Genomic DNA, 25,320 nt, shown 5'->3' on the forward strand with positions numbered 1-25,320 from the left:
TGTACATCATCACACCGACGCGAGTGCACGGATGCACCCGCCGGCGGGTCGCCCCGCTATGCAAGTGGGAGTTGAATGGAATGCTGGTAGGAATGCAGGGCTCCTCCCTGCAGGGCGCACGATGCATTATAGAGTTACGAACTGTTCGTTGCAACGGGTGGACCCAAGCGATTTCGAGGCTCGCCTCCCTTTCTTTTTACATTCGCGCGGCTTTCTGCACGTGCTCGCGCAATGACGACAACGGCACGAGGCGAACGAAGTGCCTGCCCTTTCTTTTTTTCTCTTCCCCGGAGCTTTTGACAAACGTGCCGTGTCACTTTAGCAATTATTTACTGCGAAAGGAATCGTAAGGTTGTTTTTTTTTTTCGATACAGCGCTGTAAACTTGACATCGATGCCGGAACTGCATGACATTTGGACGCATCGATGCGGGATTCAGTATTAATTTTAACTCCTTGAAAGTAATGGTTCATCGTTAAAGGTGCAGTCCACAGTGTGTGGTTGTACATATACATTGTAAACGTTACTTGAAATTTTACACATTAAACTAATTAAAATTTGCACGAGAAATACAGATGAAATGATACATTTTAAAGACTATTACTTCGAAAAAATCAAAGGGATTGAAAAAATCGTTATTTTTAAGAATTATTTAAAAACATTTTCATAATGCGAGTATGTCTGTTATTGCCACTGTGTAGTGACTTTGGTTATGACGCTTATATGTAAACGGTATAACCGCTTAAGGGGTTAATAAGCTGACGATATGATGTAAAGCCAGAAAGTCTTCTCGATCTTCTCGACCTGTTCGACAAAATGGCGTATGTTGTTGAAGAACAAGGATGTGTACAACTCAAGTAAGACGATTTTTTGGTTTTTATAAAAATAAATGCTGAATTTGATTAAAAAATCGTGCACCATTGATAAACTGGTGCACTCACTGTTGGTGCAAGCTATTGGTGCACTGAATACTACATAATAGCTGTATACAGATTACATATTTTTCACATCATTCTTATTATCTGATGTTAAAGTAAGCATTCGCTGCTGAGCTTTAAAGTTTCCTACATAATATTTATCTGATCAATCATTCATCAGCCTGTTAATCATTTTCCTAACTTTCCAACGGGTTTACTTTATACTTGATAAGTAGCTTAACACATTACCCACCGGCTGCTGTTTAATAAGTTTAGTAGATCTAACTATCAACAGCCAAGGAAGTATCGTATTATTAAAGAGTTCAATCACAGTAACAAATGACATTCTTGAAAAATAGCAATTCTAATAGAATTAACATACTCCTTATTTGTGAGCACTGAAATTAAAAATTCTACTAATAGACTATCCGTCGGTAAAGTATTAATACTTATGTTCAGGAGTGCGCATACACATTTGAAAATGTTTCAGAAACTAAATATTAATCAGACCGTTACATTTGATATGTAGGAGCATAAATAGTGTAATGTTATTAATTACGATGGCAGCAGAAATATTTAGTTTTGCTGATTACTTATTATGCTATACTGTTTACCTACCAATATTCTGCTTTCTTCAGTAATTCACCTTTAGCGATACTTTTATATTCCAAGGGGTTATAAAAAAATTTTATTAAAGTTTTACATGTATCACAGAAACGTACATAAACATTCTCCTCATTCCGGTCATAATCGTATATGGTGCGTTGCTTCTTTTTTTTAAAGATTCTTAAAAAGTAATTCTTAAGATCAATTAGTAATTCTGGTATCCGCAGCTGCATGAAAATACTCGCAGCGTTATCGTAAACAGATTATACAGTTAATCGTCGGTGAGTGTTCGGCGGCTCCTCGGCACTGAACATTAAATATTTCATAAACTAATGGCCATATGCGGCTGAAAAAATATCATTGACATCAGGATTCCAAGCTCTATCACTGTGCTAAACCTCAATAAAAAACCAGCGTCACACCTGGGAACCCCTCCTTGTCAGTGCCGAGGAGCCTTCGAGAACTCATCGAGGATTTATTGTATTTATTTTCCTGTATAATAATTTATAATTAGTTACATTACTAACATCTTCAATCCATTATTTTCTTGAAAACTTCCTATATGTTCGTACACGCCTTTCCATCACCGTACACATACTAAACATATATACAGTCGCCTCGAAAAGTAAGTTAATGACCAACCACATTAAATGAAATGATGAACTGAACACGTTAGTGAACCTCCAATAAATGATAATAATAATCTCGTCTCATAGCAATACAACATTCGTCATTTTTCCTAAATTCAGACAGTTCAATGGGAGCGTTAATTTACTTTCCGAGGTAACTATATATACGTACATATATATATATATATGTCGGAAATATTTTTATCGTACAATATGGAAAATTTAGCACAACAGTGTTTTATTTCATAATTGTTTTATTTTATGTACAGAACAAAGTAGTCGTCGGATACGAAAATTGTAAACGTTTCTCAGCACACCCGTTGTGCATTGGTGAGAACAGTCGAAACGGAATGAGTATCTGGCCCATAACATCGTCGGACTTCGGAGCATTTAAAATTAATTTGACCGAAACAAAGCGCGATCGATCAATAAGTATTGTTGGCACAGTCCGACGGGACGATCGACGAACGTCACGTTGTGAAGGGTCGGGAAGGAGAAGTTAGGTGTGGGGCGCCCCACGGGGTTTCAATTTTTGAATTTTCGGGCCATTAATCTCGAACGTCACCGACAACGCCGAAGTGTGCGTGCATTCAGGAACAACCATTGTTCTAATTCAAATCAGCCTCGTCCGATCTCTAACGTTCGGTCTCCTCTCTTCGTTCGCTCTTTCTTGCTCCGCACGCTCGATCCTCCTTATTTTCTGCGTCTAACGTTTTACTGGTGATACGTCCGGACGGACATCCATCCATTCTGTGATGTATTATAAGAGACCTCGTTGCCTCGGAATCATGCATTTCGCCTCGGAACCCTATTACGCAAGATACGCATTTTGCTAACCAAATCTCTCAGTCTTTTTCTGTTTCCGTCTTAGACCCCGCAGGCCATCCTGTCTCGTATCGCTCGGTATTGGAATTTCAATAGACGTCTATACAAATCGATGAAGAACCTTGACATTCGAGTGACTAACGCTAGGAGATCATGAAAAACCAATGTCCTTTATGAATCAGATATTCTCGAAATGTATTCGCATCTAACTTTAGACGTCAACGTAGTTTCCTTATTATTGTATACCTTTCAAACGCGTAAATGCCCTTATTCCAGTTTTTAAAAGAAGAAAAACAAAGTATTGCATAAAACATACAGGAAGTGGTCTAAGTATAGGCTAGCACTTTTACTTCACGGTTTATTAGCAAACCTGTTGAAGATATTAAAGATGTAACATTTTAATGTATCTAAACATCTTGTGATATGGAGTTAAAATAAGGTTCTTTGGTTGTTGATATGTATGTAGTTTCACATTATCCCAGCTAGGGTGTACATGACCGTACTAACTAGGATAACATGACCATACACTTTCAACTAACTCATATTTAGACCCTAGCCTGTAGTTGGATCACCACCTCTACCAGTGAGTGATTACTAGACTGCGGATTTTATGCCTATATAGCCTATAGTGTTCTGTGAAATCCAATAAAAGACAAAACTTACATCGGATACAACGGGTTTTCTGGTATATTCTGAACCCAATAAGATAGTTAAGAGAGAAAAGAAATTCCTACATTTGCTCCTGTCTTAATGAATTACTACTCATAAAATGTTACTTTGCATAAAAATCCGCAATGTAGTGAATACTGTTCTTTCTCAAATAAACATATATTTCCGAGGAAATCGAAATAGCGCGATGCCTTACCGGTATTTACCATTCTCAAACGTCCTACATAACCTCTGTCGAGTACAGTAGTAGTAAAGTGTATTGAAATTACCCGTATTAACAATTCAATAAAAAGAGTAGTGAATTACTTGTGAGCACCCTTGATACATGCACACGTTGCATTGCAATACGACGTCGACATTCTTTCGAAACACCTCATTCGCGGACGAGGGCAAGATTGATCTGGGCCTGGCTAACAAAGGGATGTCGTGGTTGTCATACCAGGGGGGGAAATATGAACCGAGTTAACGACTTTTTGGCCAGCTACGTCCACACATGTTCTTATCGAAATCCTTCTTGGAAAAAGTCCTCGCCACGGAGTGGCGGCTCTTCGTGGCCATGAGAGTGATCCTCGCGAGACAAGAGAGTGGTCCTCTCATCTGTCCAGGTACCTCGAAATTAACCGGTCGGCTACCCGTCATAACAGCCGCTGATACGCGCCGAAAATTCATCCGCCGTCCGGAAGCAACACACGCGGAATAGGTGCGCGGCGGTGGTTTCTTTCGCAGGGAATAACGTGGTCCAACGTTTTAATTCAAGAATTGTTGAATGGAACCGCTTCTCTGGCCGGCGATGTAGCGTGTCCGGGGCTCTTAACGGGCATTTCGGAGCCTTCCACGCACCGTGGCCCCGCTCGTTTTATCCATAATTTCATCTTAATTTCAGACCGGTGTGTCTGCGATGGTACCACGTCGCATTCCGGTTTATGAAATTCTCCGCGGCATGACAGATGGTTCCGGCGTCGTCCGTACGTGATTCTCTCTCCTTTTACATATATTTCCTCCTCTCGCCTAGCCTCCACTCCTTCCTCCCGTCCGCCTTCCTTCTCTGTATTCGCGCGACGCGGTCGGTTTTCTTTTCTCGCTCCCCGCCTTTTTTTTACTGATCGTACCGGCCGATTGCGCGCCTGGACCAGCTCCTCCAGTTCGGTCCTCTTCTCCAACTCCTAAGTTGACCGCCTTCTAACGCGGCGCCGCCATGAATGAGACCGTGAGCCGCGACTCTTGTAATTCAAATATTTGAATTCATTAGGCGAGCCACGCTGTACACCGTCGGCCCCCCCCCTTCGTGGGGCCGTCTTTTACCATCCTCGTTGCCGGTGCTGCTCTCGCCTCCTCCAGCCCTTCCTTTTCCAGAGTTTGTTTCTCTCTCTCTTTCTCTCTCCTGGTCGCAACCCGTGCATGTAACAGGCTCCCACTATTAATGGTCCCCTGTTGTCTTCTCGTAAGCATGTCCGTTACATGCGTGCCCGATTTCACGTTTCGTACAGATGGGGGAATAAAAAAGTACGCGCTTTTATGGTAACACCGTACCTCAAGCGCGCTCTGTAGTCTACCTCGTATGCAGAGGCTCGTTCGTATTCCGGAATCTTCCGCTTAAGAGGCCCCCGTTCCGATACAAATCATCCACAGCGCTTCAGTCCGGTTCCCTCTTCGGTCTCTGACGATTCTGTTTTGTCTTCACGTCTCCTTGTCAGTTCATCATTTCAATCGATTATGGAAAGTAAACATATGAATATAAGTACATTATATTTCTAATGTAAAGACGTTCTGACTTTATACTTTTTATTATGATAAATGAAAAAAGGACCACTCTGTGATCTGTAGCTCTTGAATCCTTTTTCGTCTTCAATCCCTGACGATTTAGCTCTGTCGTCACGTTTTTTTGTTAGATCGCCATTTCAATCGATTATAGACACTCAACATTCATTATGATGAGTGTGAAAACGACAACTCTCTGAACAGTAGGAATTATACGAAACTTTCATGAATGATACATGATAAAACGTACAGTAACTAGTAACACGTAAAATATTAGGTTGTTGCACATAAAATGACCGTTTATTACCAGCACTTAATATTATATTGAACATTGTTCGAATTCTATTAGACAAAGTAAGATTAAATAGACTTTATACGTGTTCTTCACTGAAATACAGGTATTACATTCATGTCATATTCATTACGCAATTATTGTACGAAATTTAATGATGACCCTTCGAAGACATTTCCTGCTGCCATCTTCTCGCCGAATGTTGAGGAGATGACCAAAAACTCAGATTCATTCTTTATCTTAACACTAGAACTACCAAACAAGTCAAAAGGACTTGTCATTATTTTCTTATAACGATAATTAAAATGTTATAACAATACCTTTTCTCAGATCTTTTGCAACTTTTATTACGATATGAAAATGAAGCAATTAATTAATTTATAAATTTTCATATTTTCAAAAGTTTCTCTATTTTCAAGATATTTCTAGTGTCAATTAACTTCAGCATTTAACATAATTGATCTTATCGCTATATTCGACAGTACCTTGTAACGAATAGAGTACACCGTATAATGTTAACAATAAAGAAAGGAGTATATTATTAATTTTCATTCATTAACGTAGGATCATATGTACCTGCCGGTAAAATCGTTCATTTCGTGCGTATCAACCCAATACGCAATAAAACGTACAAGTATCACCATACAGCTAGCAGAACGTAAAATATTTCAATACTATAACGGCACAAAGATTAAAACATTATCGAAGAAGATTACACTTTACAATCCACGTATATTATTCGGCAAAAAATCCATGCCGCGATAAACAAATGTAATATCTCGTCCACCATCCCTGCGGCGACATATTCACGACATGGAAAAGTCATACAGTCATATAACGTTCATGCAGCGTAGAATAACGTGGACATTTCGCGGGAAAGTATCCCATACGTCTCGTCACGGTATTACGTTCAGTCGCGCGTCGAAGTACGTGCGAATGCAAGTGTACCGTTTTTTTTTACGGCGACAATTGCATTCCTCGCGTATACGTACGATTCTGGGAGGCCGACGACGATCGTGTTTTTCCAACGATCGTTCCAAGACGTGCTTAACGAACTAACGTGCTCATTAGAAAATTCTGGGCGGACGCGGTCGAGGGCTACATCAGTAATCAACCGATAGCTCCGATCGAAACGTTTATCGCGTCGAAACTATACCGATCCCGTAGACCTGACCACCGGCCGCGACGGGTCGTCGAATCGAACAAGGCGGAAACTTTGCGAGAATCTCGATGTGTTCCTTTTCTTCATTCGAAAGTGAAGGAACGCATTTAGCGCCAGGTGCGAGTCCTAAGCCGGGCGAACTAGCCACGGACTTTGCCGATCGGCGCGGGATTCCTGTCACGCGCACAGAAATCGTTCCACCGACTAAACAGAAACGTTTGCGTAAAGAAGATGATGTTTCAATCCAACGCATGGGCTGCATTTAAAAATTTGTTTTCAATTGCAGGAAATGTGCATACCGCGAAATGCTTCTGTTTGGGTGAGTCACGAATTCTTGTCTTGTGGACGTCATAACATTTTAATAACTATTTGTATTACGGAAATAACATTATTCGTATGTCATGTAGATATGTACACCCACGAACAAACTCGACTTCCACTGGGGGAAAAAGTGGCGCAGAAGAAAAGTCTCCTACCACTTACTAAATGTATGACAAGTTCGGAAATAAATGTTAAACCGAATATTAATTTAGCATAAATTTCAATAACTCCGAAAACTAAATGGTAGGAGGCTCTTCGCCTACCTCACTTTTTCCCCTAGCGGAAGCCGAGTTTGCTTGTAGTGTACCGTGTATATCCCACCGTCGATGATGTTTTGTTTTATTATTTATCGTAATGACAGCTTGTAAATAGCTTAATTTTAATAATTCATATAGGGTGGATGCACCAGTAAATGAACATTATATATGAAACCAAGTAAATTAAGTTATTAATTGATAAGCGAATGATTAAATATTGATTTTATTCAATTCCTTGTTTCATATACAAACAATTTTCGCGCTATTGGTTACGAATACTCATTTACTGGTTAATGTTCATTCACTGGTGAAATCTGTTTTTTTTCAGTTTAATTTAATTAATTATATTTTTCCAACTCTTCGAATTGAAATCCATACGTTATAAAAAGATAGATATTAAAAAATCTAATTTTCATGTACCAAATACTTATTAATATTATTATCATTTAAAATTCGACTTTAATAGTTACAAAATCTCTTAAGTATTCATTCACCGGCGCGTTTACCCTACATGTATTTGGTTTTAATATTTGAACATCACAGTTTGTTTCATTTTCCTGTCCTATGATATTAAGGGATTATTCTACTTTGATGGCCGAAAAAGTTAAACTATGTTTAGATATTTTTTTAATCAGTAAGTACAATGTGTAATCAAATGCAGTTTGTTAATATTTGATGAACTACATCTAAATAATATTAAAAAATATCAAAAAGAATTGTATTATATTTTATTTCAAATTTTTCCTTCGCATGAATGTGACTGTTCAAATTCAGCTGAAACGCAAAATTCAAAAAGATTCTTAATTAGTATGAGTGTCGCTATGTATCTAATTTGAGCTGTATTCTGTTCTAACTGCACATTTTTTATTTCAATGTACTGTTTTACTAGGTGCAAAATTTGTAATTGTTTAGTATGTATCTAGCTACTTTATTTATGACAAAATGAAAAAAATATTGTAAATTAATTTCAATATTGTATTAGTAAAGGTAATGATGCTCATATTTTGGCATAAATAATCTTACAAATTTAATAAGAATCAAACTAAATAATTAAACCTCGTGCTTTTTAAGTCATTATACGTTGAGAACTTGTTTAATTGTAACGATTCGGAAAAACTTACAGTTAAAAAAGGAGAGAAAAAACTGTAACGAGACTAATTTGTAATAACTGATATATAATTTAATATCGACTAGTTCAAAATTCCGGTGACCTTTGCGATAGCTTCGTACATTCATAATTATTTAAAGCAAATATTTTTGCCAAATGTTCGCTCACAGAAATATTTTACTTCTTGTCAACCTGGCTGTTTCAAGAAACAGATTGTGTATCGTTTTTTCATTCCGTCATTGTTCTGTCAGCATCGTTCCTTCGATCCACCTGTGTTTTGAGGCAGACTGTGTACTGTAACGATCATGATAAATGTTCAACCTGGAAGTAGACTCTTCATGAAGATGTTAATGGCGATTGACGGATGCTTTCCGGTGGTACAGATGGACGTAAAAGATGCATCAAATTTTCATTGAATATTCCAGGTCGTTCATTGTGAATACAGCAACCACAGAAATTCGTATTTCTCCATAGTTTTGTAGTATTTACACGTGTTTCTGTTGTATTGTAAAATACAAATATTAATACAACTTTCAATTATAGCAAACGAACCAAACACAATGTGTTTACCAATTCTATTATCAGTTTTACAACAATTACTTCTTATGTATAATTTTTTCATTAGATACACCGTTTTAGCATCCAAATTATACAGAACCTGCTTCGTACGTTTGTTTATGTTTACGTTGTAGATTCAATATCTTTCATTACCTTGATATAAAAGTAAAATTTCAAATTGTTTGTAAAATGTCCTAGAATAACGATTACGCTAGATAGGGTATTTTTTTCTAAATTCTACAAAATAAAGAACAATTTGAGAACACTTCTGCAGAAATCACTGAAATTCAGTAAATAATTTTGTACGACCTTTACAAAGGAAATTACAATTTTACAATGTGCTCCAATATTCCGTTCATGAAAATATAGAAAGTTATTCGCCTTCCGGTTATAAACACGTTCCGTATTTTATTGAAAGAGAATAACAGGTTCCGGTTTCATAAGAGAACAGGCTGAGTAGACCTTAAAATAAACCGGAACTACACTCGGAAATTTTAAACCATGTGTTTGATCGGGGTATTCATTTTTGTTTCCATACCTATATTAATTCAACCTATAATTCTACTTTCCGGCTAAAATAATAGTGCCGTTACCGACAGTTAATATGCTTCCCCAAAATCAATGGAAACTCTACCTATGGGCCATTCCACTCCAAGCGGACCAATTTTATACAGGATGTCTGGGATTTTGCTCAAATTGAAATAGCATGAACTACAACTTTCGTGCTCGCGAATAAAAAAAATGGATTTAAAAGACAAAAGATCACAGAATACGAGCTTATTTAAAAAAAAAAGTTTTAAATTTTGTGACCTAGGGGTCAAATCTTCAAAACAAGAATGTTTATAATCTTTTTTGCATTGCAAACACATCTTTACGTACAAAGTAAAAAATTAGTTACAGAGGACGATCCTTTACGATAAAAATAAAAATATAATCAAGGTCGTATCATTAATAGTTATGGAGACAAAAATTCTTTTGTGATGCTAGTTTTCATAAAAATCGGTCGACATTACTAACTTTAAGGGTCTGTATTTTTTTAACAATTTCGAAACCAGCAAAATAATGACTTAACCCCTCCCTATTTTCACGTGAAGTATAATATATTTCAATTTGAGCAGAATCCCAAATATCGTGTACAAAAGTGATCCGCTTGACGTGGAACGACCCGTACACATATTTCTACGTCTCGATAAATTTTTTTCGTTCAATTGTGATTAGATTCGGTTCGAACGTATCATAACGGTATCAAGGAAAAAATATTCTCAAAATCTGGAAAAGTTCTTCATTCTTTATGCAGTGCTAAATGTCTCGATATTTTTTGGGAAACCATAGCAAGCCATACCGTGTTAATGCAACGCAATTCCATGTACGAAATCGATAGCACCCACATAAAAGGGGAGGAGTAGATGTTTTCTCGAATCTCTTCTCGTCACTCGAACCGCTTCTCTTACAGGGAGATCTTACGTCTCGTTACACACGTGTGCCGTGTAACTACTGTGCGCGCGGGCTATGGGCAGTCCTCCACGTGCAACAATCTTCAATACGTATCGGCAGGGTATGCATAATAAATGAGAGAGGTGCGCGTCGGTTAGCGGTGGTACCCGTTAAGCACCATGTTTCGTTTTCTATCGACCCGGTCATCTCTAATTCGGCGTGGGCGATACACTTTTCTTCGTACTCCACATTGGGCGACACGATGGGTACCATTGTCGTACATGGCCACGAAAGAAGTTCAGCCGGAATAACTGCCCCGGGTGGACTGCTCTTAGGAGACACGGTAATAATCGGGACACCTAAACGCGTTTTTATTTGCCATTAATCACTTTCTTTTCTTATGAATATAATATATTTATGCATAGAACCACCCATGTAGAATTTCATTACAAAATGATATAATACATTTTCATAATGTATTTCCAATGATGTCACTTGAGAGATTAATTTTCTGGATGTAATAAATTCCTTTACGTTTCTTCACAGTACTTAATTTATACTTGAACAAAGTGATGGAAGTATCGACAGTTAAATTTAGTAAAACATGCAATAACAATGTGTAATTGCATTTTTAGAAAATTTCAGGAAGGATTGTGACAAATGTAAGATACAGAATTTCATGAAATAATTGAAGACCCTATGGTATTTACGTATATGTATACTACCGGTCAAAACTATGGGGTCAGGTCTGATAATACAAAAAAAAAAAAAATATTGTTTTATAAAGATTTAACGAAAATATTATGTTAAAACTGATTGGGAATGATTTGTGTATGTACTGATTAGATCGTAACAGTATAATGAGATACTGTTCCATCCATCATGAGCTCGGGTCCCATACTTTTGGCCGTTTAGCTATTTCTACGTTACAAGTTATAATTTTACAGGACTCGAATTTTCATTCGCTAAATAGTAAATCCTTTCCGTAAATAATTGCATTTATCGCGTGAATAGACCTTCAGACAGCAAGAAAGCACAAACTCAAGGCAACAGAGTTGAACATCATTTACTGTCGGATGTCTTATTTCGCCTGACATTATTCAACCGAATGGTGTTAATCTCCGGCGGCGATGCATGCTAATAATCGTTTAACGCGACACCAAAGTCGAGAAAGAGGTGGCATACATTCATCGATAACGATGATCAACACCGCCGATACCCTCGATCGGGCGCTGTCCGAAAAGAAGAGCAGCGAACGCCTTGGCCTAATAATACACCACGGCTGTAACATTCTCGCCCCCGTAATAATTGGTTGCCATGGCTCGGTCGCCATTCGAAGAACGATGAAGATCTCCCGTCGTGTTATTTCTAGTGCATTAATAACAGAACTGGCACGTTGTGTGGCCACGCCAGAACCGTATATTCCGTTCACGACTTTCCTTGCCCAAAAATTGTCAGTTAACTGCCGTTAACTTTTTCCCAAGAGAATATACCATACATGTATTAATATACAGGGTGCGGCTTTATTTATAGTACAACCAAGAAGGAGATAAATCTATACGCAAGAACAAATTGAAAATATACAATTAAAACCTGTTCCTGTAAAGTTCAGTTTTTGAGAAAACTGCAATCAATCTGTTCGTTGAATTTTCAAATGTAATCTGATTTTCTGATCACTACACTGTTGATTATTCTCATTTGTGTGAACGTTGGTAATGAATTTCTACGAGTACAGTATTCTTTGTTTTCTGAAAAATTGTTATATTAATTGATAAGTAAGACAGTGAGGTCAATGGAAAATAGGTAATACCGTGTCGCACCATTTAGGTCTAGGTGTATTGCAAGTAGAAAAGATGCTCAGTAGGCAGACATATTAGACAAACAATTGATATGAGCACTGCAAGAATTCTTTACATATGCGTTAAAAAATTCAATATATTGTATTGTACATAATAAACATAATCATTTGTTTACCAAATATTTAACTAACTTTGTTGAAATATGAAACTTACAAAGTAGGTAGTGCCACACAGTATTGAAAAGTTATGAATAAACTGCAGATTTTATGCATTTATAGCCCATAAAACTCTGTGAAATGCATTAAAAGACAACACTTTCATCGGATCCAATGATTTTTCTATTTCAGTTTGAACCCAATAAGATACTTAAAAGGAAAAATAAATTTCTACGTTTGCTCCTGTCTTTATAAATAACGTTAGAAAATGTTATTTTGCATAAAAATCCGCAGTCTAGTTATGAATTTCTTGAACAAAAGTGGAGACGATACAACACTTTGTACAATTAGCGTTTAATATTTTCATTTTGTATTTTGCATATAAACGATGATACTCATTTTCACAGTAATATTTCGCTCATACAAGGATATCTGTTTCATTCTACTTCCTCTTCGATTAACGAAACACTTGTTACATTCGATACATCCATCATTTTTATCACAATCCTTCAATATCATAGATCAAAATATTTTTTGTTGAATGTAATAATAGTTGACGATAGTTTCGCGCCATAACTGATGGTACATTCCGAAAGGTGTAAGTTTACCCGTTGCGGCAACTCGCGGACTAATTTACAGAGATCTTATTAATGCGCGGAAACGTATGTGTCCAACTCGGACACGTTTCTCTTGGGGACTTGTAGACTTGTCGGTATAGTTGCGTGTACACATGCAGGAGCACTGGTTAAAAGTGGTCAGAAACGGTTCTCCTTGTACAACGAACAAACACGACTGTCTGCGTGTCATTCATGAGGATGAGCTCGTTTACGATAAATATGTCATTTGAATGACACTGGTTTTCGTATCGTTGTAATCTTCCGCGAATTCGCGTAGCCAGTCTTCTTTTATGTTTCTTTCCGCCTCCACGTCATTGTGGACACCGTAAATCAATAACTATTGTTACAAAACCTTCCTCTTTTAAAGGAACGATAGTTATGAATTATTATGATAAATGTAACTTGAACTGGACATCGCCCCTTAGTACCGGTATAATGTAGAACGTAATTCGTGGTAGAAGCAAAAAGTAGACAGGCATTTGTGACAGAATAGACGGAAAGTTTGAAATGAAATTAAACAATTTTTAAACTAGATGCGGGTTTTCAGAATATTATTGTTGTATGGTGCGGGACATGTGCGTGATTCTCTGCCGCAATTTTATCGTAATTGTATTTTACTGAACTTATTATAACACTACTCTCACTAGCAGATCCGTACATATTCACTGCGATATAACTTCTTTTTCCGTTTTCACTGAAACATTTAATAGTCTCGGTTAGTACGTTAGCCTGTAAAATATGATATAAAAGAACTTAATATAATATAAATAGTTGCGAAATTAAAAATTAAACAACATTTATATCATGAAAATAATGCAACATTTTTCTTTACTTCTTATCCTGAATTTTAAATCTTTTCCTGAACTCGTGACGTTCTTCTAATACTACTGAAAAAAGTAGATTTACAACATTCACCTTCATAAAAAGAACTATATTTTTGCAAGAGAGGACCAAATCCATTCTTGACAGATTTTTTATTATTACGCGTAATATACGAACAAAAAATCTACATATACAACTTCCTCCATTAATGTATTGTGCAATAAGAATGCAGATCCAGACCTGCCCCCTTCCACTTCATCTGATTTGTTTACAATTGTCCCATCACATTAGCGGTAAATAATTATGCATTCCGAATTCCTTGGAACATGTAGAATAATGTCTCATTAATAGTTTAAGTGTCGGAAGAATCATAAGTTTGGCCACTTTTTATCATCCTCCTTTGCAAAATCCGCCAAAAATTGAAATAAAGGCTTATCGACTCAATAATTACTGATTATTGCATGAAAATATACACTTTCTTAATTAGTGTTTTCTTTTAATGTTAAGTTAAAGCAATAATTTTATAAGCAGCTTTCATTGATTTCCTTAAAGTCATTAAAAATGGATCTGCTCCCTCTAGCTGGAAGGTCCTCGTTGCTGAAAATTTTGTTTTAGAGGAAAAACAAAGTTTCATTCGTAACAGCCCTTGAGTTCTCTTTTGACAGTGCTACTGCACGATGCACTTTACGCGTGTGCGTCGACATGGCTGCCCAAAGTCAGGCGCCGTAGCACCTGGACAGCAGGCAGCCTCGAACCCACCATACACAAGGAACAAATGCAATAATTGAAGCTCTAAAAATTAATAGAATAAATTAATTTTTATACGATTCAAATGATTTTCAACGTTAAATAAATGAACATCAATACTGCCGATTTGTATTATTATCCTTAAAACTTTCTTGTAAACAATTTTCACTTCACTAAATCGATACATTAGGAATTACGCCTTCCGTGACATATTATTGAACAGTAATTCATTAATTTCTGATTCGTGATATATTATTGAACAGTAATTCATTAATTTTTGATGTCCTTTATATTTCAGTGAAATTAAGTGTTTCTCACGTTCCTTTTCACACCTGGTATCGCGACCGATTACGAGATCGAAGAATCGGCGAAAGAACCCGTGCTGTCCCTCGGTTCCTCGTTTCTCTCTTAGTCGCAGCGTCTGAAGATGGGACACGAAGAAGGAGAAAAAGCCGTGGCTCCCGTGTAGCACAGAACCCGGGAGGCTGCTTAGCACACAAAGAAAGTTCGAAAAGTCCCTTCTTGCCAACCTTTTTGCCCTACCTCCCTCTGTCCCCCTTTCGTGCAGCTTGCTCCTTGACTTCGCCGCTCGAAGGAGCGAAGGTTTGTCCTCTATCCCGTTTCCTCCCTGTTGCTACATCCCCCTTCGAGACCCTCTTTCGCTCTTACGCTCTTTCTCGTTGCCTCCCGCATGCTAATGCACGCACGAAGCGCAACTGTTCTCGCGGCCCTTCGTTTCTCTCTTGCGTTCCTCCCGGTTCCCCTCCGTCTCTTCGTTTATTTGGCCAAATTTGATTCACCAACGAGATCCGATCTGACATCCCGATCGCTTCTTGTCCTCCCGGCTCCTCTTTCTCTCTTCCACTGGCGGCGCTGCGTCTAGGCGTCCTCTTCGCCTCTTCTTTTCGCCCTTTTATCCTTGCGTCTCGCTTCATCCAGATCGTCGTCGTCGTAGTAGTCGTCGACCGTCGTCGTCGAGTTTTTCTTTCGACACCGTTCCAGCTCACCGCTTCACCGTCAGTGGGTGCTGCCTCCGATTCGGTTCATCGAATTAGGTGCTCGCTTTTTGGTGGTCGGCTACCTCAATTTTTTTCACCGTCGCGTTTCGCCATCGTGCGCCGCCTCATAATGAGAAAGAATTTTCCTAGCTGTCGACGCGGTATGATGTGCCCCCACCCCCGGTGCCAGACGATTCTTTCAACGGAAAGTTTTTGTCTTTCGAAAAGCGGTTCGCTCGGTACCGATTGATAGCCGTTCAATCGTTACGGATAAAAGTGTTCTGTTGAAAAGTTAAGATCTTTCCGGAGGAAAGTGTGAAATAAAAACACGCGCCGTTACCGGAGCAAAGAAAAATGTTTCGCGAAGATTGATTAAGCTAAACTTCTAACGTTCACTTTCCTTTAAACCGGATAATATACACTGTTCAGAAATTTCGCCAAAAAGCAATAAATAATTCTTTTGTAAAACTGATGCTTTAGTTTATCGGGAACATTACAAAGCTTTCGGAACTGTCGTAGGAATAGATACGTCTCAGCTTCGGAGGAACATCATTGATTATCATTAGCAGATAACAAAGGGCATCGGTTATGAACGCTGTTATCGACGCACCACGTTCGTTCTCGTGAGAAGCAGAGCGTTGCAAACCGTTTACACTTAACGAAACCATAAATACCAGGATCGAGCGGGAGATACAAGCGACTGTACACGTGGTGTGCAAGTTCGAGGTAAAGATGGAGAACACCACAAACGCGCGCCCCTCGGGGCCCATTGTCCGCCGCGTTTAAATTTGAATCGCGGGGAATCTGATCGTTTATTGTTTAAATTTGTAGACCCACTCTTAATTTGAATTTAAGATTATTCACTGGCGCGTTGCGAGACGATTTGACTTGGTGATGGTCGCCAGCTCGCCTTCCTATACTTATCCTCTCCGTTCCTCTTCCCGAGCTGCTATCTTCTGCCCTCCTTCTCCATACTCTCTCTCTTTCTCTCTCCCCTTTCTCTGTCACATTCGTTCCTACTTACGTATACGTTTGCCATATATACGGACATATATCGATGTACTTCTGATTTGTTATACCTTCGCTACGACCTATCTGTTCATAAGCGGCCGCCTCGGTTTTTCACATTTAACACTCCCTCCGAATGTAACTCGGTGAATAAGTACGTGGATCTGCGTGCGTGCGCGCGCGCTGATTTCCAGCTTCCTTTTATGGAGATTTGACGAAGCATCAGAGGAATATTTAAAGCATCCCGCGTATTGCCCTTTCGCGTTATTTAGAGCAGATTCCCTGTTGAGCTACCCAACTTTAGAATTTTTTAACGTTTCAAACGCTCGTCCGGGAATATCTTCTCATGATGGTATTGCATAATTGAGTCGTTTAAACGCAAATCCAGGTACACCTGACTTTCGAACAGGTATTCGAGTTCGTCGCATTATCTCATGTAAGTGGAACTTCGATCTTTATTCGTTCTTTTTGTCGAGGTGTTCCGCATTCAATGGTTTCAGCATAATAATAACAAGACTGAATGAATCTTCGAAATAAGAATTTGAACCGTGAAATACAGTGATCATGTTGATATACGATTTTGAACACACCCACCACAGAAGTGTCAACACGTTCGACGCGCACGGAATTTTCCCCGTGTGTATCGTTCGATAAATAATAGAGAAAATGCGTTACAAGATCCTTTTCTCACTCGAGCCGTCGAACAGGAATATTATCGCTGTTGTTGCTCGGTCGGAGAAAAAAAATGAGATCCCAGTAAGGAATAGGACGAAGACAGACCGGGCAAGTACAGTCCCCATCCTTCAACTGGGGTCTGTTCGCTTCTCAGTCAACGGGACGGTGACTACCGTCCCTGTAGCCTCTCCGTGGACTGTACTTATCTACATGGCATACCAAATGGGGATTCACCATGGCGAGTCGCAGGATCTCGTTGACTGACGTTAGTCAATCAAACCGGAGAAAAAACGCTCACCTTGGCGGACGCTCCGGTGAATTCCTACCATCGAGGAGGCGCTCACCGGTCGTCGCAGCACCCTCGTCAAAACGGCCACCGATACTTTGTATTCCAACCGTCACGGAATCGCCGTCCGAGGGGATTGTCATTAAAATTCGAACGTCATTAAGACATGCCGCGACGGAACCCGATATCCGCGCGAATCCTTCAACATTGCGCGCAAGTGGGCTGGATTCGCGGCTGGTTTAGCGTCGTCCCGCCGTTTTTATGATAATTTTATTACGGTAATTACTAGACAGAGGCCCTGATGAAATGCCAAACGTAGGAGGAAGAAAGGGAGAGGGGGGGTTGTGGCCATCCGGGGGCCCCCGGATCTCGTGCAGGGCAATTTTTCAGGGTGTCTCACTTATCTATTTACCATGTAGAAAGAAAAGAATGAGAACAACATGACGAGTCGCCGGTTAGGTTCCTCCTAATTGAATTAAAGTTTGATCGTTCCGTCGACCGTCTGCGGGCTTTATGCCGACGTCCACGGCCGGAATAATGGAATAATGGCAGAATGGCGAAAGGTGGAGGATCGGGATCGGGAGAATCTTGGTGGCGCGGGTAGCAGGTGACGCTGTCTACATCGCTTATCCCTTTCTACTGCCCCCTTCTTTCTCGATCCTCCCGCTCGATGGGAATAAATTTAAATTTAAGCGCGCGCATCTGTTACATCCCCCGACCTGGGCTGGTTAATTAAGAACGCTTAAATGAGGCTGCTTCCATGCATATCCATTATTTTTTATATAGGATAACAGTTACGTCTCAAGATTACATAAATTTTGTATTATTTCGTTCTAGGTTGGAAATTTTAAATACTCCTCGTGGGGATTGTCTGCTGGATGCGTAGAGACAAATAGGAAAAGTAAGATTAAACCTTAAGCACAAACAACTGATCTCATATATGTATATGTGATAGGGTGCCACCTAAATTATTTCCGCTACTATTTAAAGTAAGAAAAAATGACTAAATAGGTCGTACATGGTTTTAAGGCGTACATCTGACGGTGATAAAATGTTTTTTATACTGGACATGTTTTTTTACAAACTGCAGCTGATTTCTTCGACTTCAAGGTCACTTCAAGGTCATGGTGTGGGGGTAGTTGAACCCATCTTGACGCCGACAACTCGCGACAAATCGCGTTATAAAAAATACATGTTAATATGCAAAAAAGTACGATGACTTTGAACAAATCGTTAAAATGATCTTCACAGGATTTTTTTATCACCATTATTAGATGCACGCCTTAAAACCATGTACGTCCTATTTAGTCACTTTTTCTTACTTTCAATAGTGGCGGAAATAATTTCGGTGCTCGAGTTAAAATTAACACCCTGTATGAACAATCTGACAATTAGTTTGTACAACTTTTGATAACCAATTGAATGTTATTTCTTCGTTCCCGTTTTGGAAATAGTCTGCCACTTACTGTCAATTAACGGTAGTCGAACGATAGAACTTCCAAAAGTTTCCGCTAGGTTGTGCTAGTGAAAAAAACATTCAATTTCGTCTGTGAGACGAATGGTCTGTAATTAAGGGTACAGACATTTTATATACAATCATTTACACTATCGCTTATAGGTAATAGGCCACCCTGTCGGTTTGAAGGAAATTTGACGTTTTGTAAAGATTATACATTTTAGGCCACGTTTATTACTTCATAGTAGGACAAGCGTTGCTCATTGAGCTTCAATATTCCCTAAACAATATTTACTTCAAACTTTCAGCAATATCGTAATATCTTGTCAGATTTATTACATATTCGAGAAATGTCCTAATAATAATGCGCGAGAGTGTATTTCTAATGTGATCATCGTTTCAGGAAAATTTGATCGATCGACGCGATGTCTACTGTCTTTTTAGCTATCCATATACCAGCTCAGTCTAGTCCACTCCCAAAGATGAAAGACTGAGCATAGCCAGTGGTGGTACTCGTGTTTCTGTCGGTTCGTTTGCGGCTACCCCCCTTGATTTCGCGAAAGGAATTAAGCGAATTTGTATTCCGAATTATTCATAATTGCAGCCGGGGCACTTTGTGCGGTGTGCTACGCTCAATAGACGGATCAAACGGCTCTTTTGCCAGCTAATTCGATTGCAGTGAAATTTGAATTTGAAATCCGCAAGAACGGCGTCGGAGGCGCCGATTGGGTGAATGATTTTTCACCCACGGTCGCTGGAAAGTCAATATTTTCGAAATGTGAAAAAGCCAATTTGGTAGTAAAATTCTTCCGGGGAGTGCGTTCGATTCTGTAAAAGGTCGAAAAAAATACGGTTTTTGTAACTAGCTCTACACGGATGGACAATGTTAGCAATTTCCATGAAATGTAAACGTTCCGTAAAATTCGAAAATTATGCAACATACTTACAATGAGAAAATATCTTCCAGTTCATTTGTAACTTCTATTGAATCCAATATGGTTTGTTGAATTTAACCCTCCGACAATAGTACGAATTGGGATTTTGAATTTTTTATGATTCAGAACTTGAAAAGAATAATAGCAAATTGAACTCGTAACATATTTTTTAGGGTAAAATTTTCTCAGAAATTCAAATGGCAATAATTGTAAAAGTGAGAAATAATTTTTGATCGTAATAAAAGGAAACCGTTATGCTAGCCAGATAAACACTAGATGTTACAGACAAAACAATGTTTCGCTGGTGCAAATTCTCACTAATATGATGTCTGAGGGTTAAAATATCTCTACACATCGTTTAGAGAAAGAAACATATGTTACATTCAAGAAGTGGAAAATCACAAATTGAAGATCTTTTCGATCGAATAGATTCTTACCTTGGATGAATTTTCCGAATTCACCAGAACAAGGTGAAACAAATGATTCATCGTTAACGACGACATTCATCTGTTTCCATTAAGTATCGCCATTCTTTCATACGTACCATAATTTCGCCTCGTTCCAAATACAGGTGGTCTACAGGCAAGGTCGCATACGTAGTTATTTACTTATATAAATATGCACGGGGGAAACTCGCGCGCGGGCGTGAAATATGAGGTAATAGAGTGCACCGTAAGTATTTTCAGAAGGATCGTCCCGGAGATACGAGCGGGCAGCAGAAACAGGAGCGAAGCCAGTGAAGGAAAGGGGCTACGGTTTTAAAAATGAACTCGGTAACTTTATAACTTTTTAGAAGATTACGTCATTAAGCAACCCGGCAGACGTGGCCCCCAGGTTTTAATAATTTAAACAGAATTACCCTCGCGTACCGCGGCGGAATAAATTAAGCCTCGAAGAAACGAGCGAACCGTTTTTTTCCGCTCACTTGCGCCGTGCTGCCGCATGAATCTCCACCTAATTTTCGAATCAGGGCGATTGTCCGTGATATTATACTTGGAATCCGTTCTTCTCCTTGGTTGAAACAAATTTTACGATACCTGTCCGTTTCCTCTCTTTCAGTGTTTAACATATTGAAGAATTGCACCTTTAATGCAAAATAGTTAAACATACTTTAATCTATAATCTTTAGGAAAACTAGCTATCTATAATCTTAGGAGACTATAATCTTTAGGACAACCCATATTTTCACTAAAAATCATTTGTCAGAAGAAAAATTAGTCGGACACATTTTGTAAAATTATTTATTTAATAACAAGAAGTAAGTATACTAATTTAATGAAAATACTATTGCTGTGATATCTTTGTGGTTTTCTTACGTAATTATTAATCTTTAACTATTGTCCTATTTAAATAAAGAAATGTTAATAATGAAAATGTTAAATAGATCCGGAAAATTGCATACATAAATATTACAGAAATAGGTATGTACGAAATTTGAATGGAAGTGATTGGTGCGAGATTGGTCTGTTCAAAACTGTCTTTTTTCACTGCAGTTCGAAACTCACTACAAGCATTGTAGTTCAGGAATTAATCTTCTTTAGTGTTTCGTAGAGGACGTATGACAACCCCCTACCCCTAAAAAAAAATAAATGGAAAGGGCACTAGTTCGAAAGTATTTGAAGTGTGAAATATAGTGGCAACAGCGGCGAAGGGTTCGAGTTTCGTTCCTTTCGTTTCATTCTGACGATGGAAAGGGCGAACGTCAACAGGATCGTTCGTCAACACTGAGGGAACTGTGATAGTCTGACAGGGGAAAAACGGATTATGTTAGTTAAAAAAATAAAAAAAGGTATCCGCTGGCCAGATGAGACACTTTGTCAAATGAGCTTCGCTTTTCCTTATTGAAAATCGTTTCTCAGTTTCCTTATATACTACATTAATATCATTTTATCACTGAAAAAAATAATTTTTATAAATGTACTTTTACCGTATAGTTTCAACATAATTCTTCGATTATATACAGATTTCGATTTTTCGTATTACTTGTTACACGAATGAACACTAGAGAATATATTTATGTTCACGGAATGCTCAACCAGCCGAAAAAATATATATGTATTTATGTATTGTTACAGAAAAGTTATTACGTATAATGAAATTTAGCTAACCCATTTTATCGAATAACTCTCGCACCCCTTCGCTTCCACTTTTCAAAATTTCAATCTCCCGCGGTGCTGGTTCTGGATGCACATTCACGTTTGTTACGCGAGATTGGATTTAATTAAGGATAAAATTAAAGCTAGGCAAAGTAATTGCGTGATTAGCTGTACCGTGCGACAAATCCAATCTACAGATTTACTGTGTGGCTCATCGAAGCTCCTCTTGAAGATGCATTCAAGCAATTTGCATGGAATTTCCATGTCGATTCGTTTGCAATAAGGGGAGGCTAGCGCATTATTACGAGACATACCAGTGTCAAAGTCTTATTGCTGAATAATTATGTCTGTATTCTGAAAAATGCTTCCAATATCTTATTAAATAATTGTTTAATAACGATTCGTAATTTTATTTGAGATTAAACTTATTTATATTCGAAATCATTACGTACACTATTTTATTATGAATACACTTTTTTAATAATAATTATTACATAATACAGAATCGGCACACATGTAAAACCTGTTAGGTCTTTTCCGACATAAAAAAAATGTTTCTACTTAGAAAGCTTGAAATTATGTTTTCCTAAATGACATTTATATAATGATATGTTCAAGGAAGAAAATTTTTGCTTAATGAACATATACATTATCAGTTCTTAGTATTTATTTACAAATTAAATTCTACTATTATATTTTTGTTGTGATTGGCCCTCTGAGATACCTATATTTAACCGTTGTTCTTGTATGTGTTGCAATTTGACTGCGAAATGTAGTAAAATGAGGGATTTAATAATAATTAATAAAAACATTAATAAAAACGGTCAATTTATATTTGTCTGCGGTTTCGAAAATGAATGTACAAAAATTGTAAGTGTATAATTCATATTACCCTCACCTTCGACTTCGCATCTTCATTTTTAATAATGTTAATAAAACAACACGAGTGATCAGCGCTATACAATTAAAGAAAAATGAGAAGCATTTCCCTGGTGAAGGGTGAACGGTCGAAAGGATCACGATACCCCGTTCCCGAAGGTCTCCGCGCAGATACAACGATGGAGGAAACCCCAAAGGAGCCTCCAATCAGACCGCTCGCCTTTGGTCCTTCTAATTAATACCTTACCCCGCTGGACGGGGGTGAAGTGTGCTCGAGGAAACGACGTGATATCATTTGTTGGTGGGCGTCTTAATTAATTCCCGAGTATCCGCCTTTGGTAGCCCGGCGCGAAAGGGGCAGGGCGTGGCTCTCCAGTAGAAACAACTGAGCGAGTGCAGTGCTGCCTTCTCTGCCCCACTGACCCCCCCTGGCTGCTCTCCCCAACCAGACTGGCCCCCCTTCACCCCCCCCCCCCGCCCATCCCTCGCCGCCCTCCCGCCGCCGCCCAGACGGCAAACCAACACCCCCCTTTCGCATCCTCCTACCCTTCTAGTCCGTTCGTTCCACCAGCATGGTTGTCACGTGACCGGCCGGCAGCCAATCGACGCCCGCTAATGAGCAACGCTGCGCCGCAGTTTAATTAATTGCACACCGTACTGCACCGGTAGGCTCGACCTGCAGTTGCGCAAACTGCACCTACCGGCAACGAACGGGGCAGCGGATTCGCTGGACGCTTGCCGTACGGTTTTCAATGGGTGCAGCGCGAGCTTGTTATGGAAGTTGCAAATGGTCTATCGATGATTGTTCCGCGATAATTAACTGTAGACAGCGGGACGGCGATGCGGGGAACGGGATTGATAACTTCCGTGTCGCACGGTTCGATGCACCTCAGAGATAATTTTGCTTTAAAGTTTGATGTTATGATAGTTTTAAATGGTTTCATTGCTCTTTTTAGACGGGTTAAGGAAGAAACAATGGTACGATGGATAGCAAATGATATCTTGTGCTAAAATGAAGCAAAGGTACAGAATGAAGTTTTATTGGTATTTATGTTCATAAGAAGTAGAAACGGTGAGTAACGAACAGACACGTTAGCGAAATACTATACGCGTATTCAAAAGATTGTCGAAATCGATTTTCTCTACAACAAAGCCTTATACGCAAATATGCATTTTGCATTTCTTACTTATTCTTCCATAACGAATCCCTTCCTGATTGTCCTACAATTTCAGCCGCACTGTATACGAAGTGTAGTAGACACTTACAGCCAATGGGATTTGACATTCGTGGTAATGCAGGCAGTTGCCTATTTCGTTCTTATCAGTTCAACTTTCTAGTGACATTTTCAAATATTCAAATACTTCAGGTATTATCAGAACATGATTTTCAATACATAAATGGTTTCTTCTTAATACCTAATATTTAATACTCTTCCCTGGAAATTATAATAAAGAAATGGAACTACATCGTTGGGATAAGTGAATTTTTAATAAATTGTATAATTTCTTGATTACGAACCATAGAACAATATATTTATACTACAAATATACTTTGTGTATCTTATACAGATACGTAGGCAATTACTATTGAAGTGTCATCGCATTAATTTAACACATGGGAATATATTGCGCGTGTGCGCGCATAAGCTCCTGCAACCTAACACCTACGTCTTATACATCGTGGGCGTCGCGTGATTCTCGAAAGAGAATTCTATCCGCGGCGAGAAATTCCAATTCGCCGGGCAAAGAGAAACGGGTATAGGTACCTGCATCCCTTCATTCCTGATGAAACGCGAACACACGAGCCAGGAGGATTTGTGTGTACTCGAGACACGGGCTGAGTCTGCGTCAGTTTGACGTGTATAAAGATACACACAGGATCGGATGAAATCTACTTTCCTGTCCCAGGCAAACTGAAAATTGATCCAATAGCAACCCCGATATTCGTGATACACCCAGTAACCCTTATAAACACGTAATGCCTGAAATTGCATTTCATGATAAAATAAATTAATATCCGCTCGATAATGCCAGCGCATTCCCAGGGGACTCATCCGATGATTCCTTCGCTTCACGTTCTATAATGGTCGAAATTTGTGATCCTCTTCGTCCCGTGTATCGAAACGAGCCACGCAACTAAACAAGATTATACGAGGGATGGAAGTTTCATATTAACGCCGCCACACAGTAGATCTAGATCCGTAGGTGAACTACTGGAATACAGGATTCCTCGTGGAATGATACAATTTCCTCCAATACAACAAAAGTTAAAAAAGATTCTGTCACATCCACGCGTTTCTCTTCCAGCCACT

The sequence above is a fragment of the Dufourea novaeangliae genome, unplaced genomic scaffold, assembly GCF_001272555.1.
Source record: "Dufourea novaeangliae isolate 0120121106 unplaced genomic scaffold, ASM127255v1 scaffold235, whole genome shotgun sequence".
Classification (NCBI taxonomy): Eukaryota; Metazoa; Arthropoda; class Insecta; order Hymenoptera; family Halictidae; genus Dufourea; species Dufourea novaeangliae.